Source organism: Penaeus japonicus, unplaced genomic scaffold (genome assembly GCF_977035675.1).
Source record: "Penaeus japonicus unplaced genomic scaffold, GWHDUDI00000001_assembly GWHDUDI00000003, whole genome shotgun sequence".
NCBI classification, from domain to species: domain Eukaryota; kingdom Metazoa; phylum Arthropoda; class Malacostraca; order Decapoda; family Penaeidae; genus Penaeus; species Penaeus japonicus.
Window position 1 is genome coordinate 47434746 of NW_028234405.1, and position 2500 is coordinate 47437245.

A 2500-nucleotide genomic window follows, 5' to 3' on the forward strand; every position below is an offset into this window, starting at 1 on the left:
ACCGAGAGTGATGGTCCCTGGCTTTATAATTTCTGTCTCTGGGGATTTCTCTGATTTTTCTATATCTTGTCTTCCTCTCTTGATCGATTTGCTTAAGAATCTGCCCACTCGGCCACTTTTGGGTCTTAGTTTATCATTCTTATTCTCATGTCGTTTTGTGTGTGTGTGTGTGTGTGTGTGTTTTTCTTTCTCACTTTCTTTCTCTCTTTTTTTTTTTTTTCTTTTTTTTTCGCTTTCTTTCTTTTTCTCTCTCTCTCTCTCTCTCTCCTCCTCTCTCATCTCTCTTCCCCTCTCTCTCTCCTCTCGCTTTCATTAATTATATATATAATATATATTAATATATATATATATATATATTTATATATAGATAAATATGTATATAATTAATAATATATTATATATATATATTATATATAATATTACGTAATTTCTTATATATATATATATAAATTATATATGTCAGGGCTATATATATATATATCTATATATATAATATATCACATCACATACCTCCACACTCCTCCCCCTCCCTCTACTCCCCCCCACTCCTCTCCCTCCTCCTACTCTCATCCCACCCATCCTTCCCAGTACCCACCCACCCCACCTATTCACAACCAGCCCCTCTCACACCACCACCCTTCCCTCCCCCCACCTCACCCTTCGCCCCCCCCCCCCGCCCCCCCACCACCCACCCACCCCACCCCTATTACCCTACCCTATAACTATCTCTAATACGTACAAAACCAGTCTCCCCGGGCCCTCCAGTAATACACCTATATATAGTCTCTTATGGACGAGTATTGAAAATCAAAGACATTTGCATATTAAGATTCCTCGGGTTCCTTAAGCTCTTTTGATATTCCCCGTCTTCGATTCAGTACTTCCTTGGCGGGGGTCGGAGAGGGTCGGCGGGGGTCGGAGAGGGTCGTCGGGTCGGTGGGGGTCGGGTCGGGTCGTCGGGTCGGCTGGGGTCGTTCGGAAAATTGAGGCGATGTCGTTGTTATTTTTTTATTATTATTATTTTTTTTTTCTCTGGTATTGTTCGTCTTCCTTTTAGTTTTTTTTCTGTTTTTCTTTATTATTTGTTGTTGTTATTTCTTTTTTCTTCTTTTTTTTTCTTCTTTTTTTTTTTTTTTCCTTTTTACTTTTTTTTCTCTCTCGTCTTGTTCGTCTTCCTTTTATTTTTATTTTTCCGGCTTCTTTTTACTAGTTGTTGTTGTTTTTTTTCTTTTTTGTTGCTTATCTTCTTCATTTTTTTTTCTTCTTCTCTTCTTCTTCTTCTTCATATATTTCTCATTCTTATTCTCCTTTTCATTGTGATCATTATCTTTCTTAGTTTTTGTTTTTCTTAATCATATTCTTATTCTTATTTTTCCTTCTCATCTGTCTTCTTATTTTTTTCTTCTCCTTCTCCTTCTACTTTTCATATTTGTCTTCTTATCTTTCTTCCTATCATTTTTTTTTTTTTCCATCTTATTTATCCCCATCATTCTTTTGTCTCCCTTCCTTTTTATCATTGTCTTATTTTTTTCTTTTATTTTGTTGTTTTTTTGGTGTTATCAGTATCATCATCACTTTAATCTTTATTATCCTTATCAATTATCATCCTTATTTGTTATCCCAACTCAGTATATTAACTCTTCTCATTATCATTACTATCATCATTATCATTATTACTATTGTCACTATCATCATCATTATCACTATCATCATCATTATTATTATTATTATCATCCTCATCATCATTATCATCATTATCGTTATCATCAACATCATTGTTATTATCATTATTAACGTAATTATCATCGCTATCATCGTCAGCATTATTATTATTATTATCATTATTCTTTCCTCTTCCTCGTCTTCTTCAAAAATATCATTATTTTCCTCCACCTTCTCCCTCTCCCTCTTCTTCTTTTACTTCTTCTTCTTCTTCAACTTCTCCTTCCTATTCTTCGAGGAGAAAAACATAAGGGGAAAAGAAAAGCAGTTAGTAAGGATAAAAGCGAAATAAAAGAAATGTAGGAGAGAAAATAATGTTATCGAAAGCCGGGGTAAACAAACATGTTCCAGAGACTTGCTTGAAAACACCGAGAAAATAACACTCTCCGTGCTGGAACGAAAAGAGAAGAGGAGAGAGAGAGAGAAGAGAGGAAGGAGAGAAGAGAGAGAAGGGAGAGAGGTAGAGAGAGAGGTGAGGATAGGATAGAGGATAGAGAGAGAGAGATGGGAGAGGAAGAGAGAAGAGGAGAGAGATGAGAGGTAGACGAAGATGAGAGAGGCGAGGAGAGAAAGAATGAGGAGCGAGGAGGAGAGGAGGAGAGAAGAAGAGGAGATAGAGAGAGAGATGAGGCGGAGAGAGTAGGGAGAGAAGAAGTTGTGGACTGATGAGAGAACGATGGAGAGGAGTGAGATTAGAGTTCGCGACCGAGAGAGGGGAGAGAGAGAGAGAGAAAGAGAGAGAATGAGATAGAGAGAAATAGTATATGGATGTTGAATA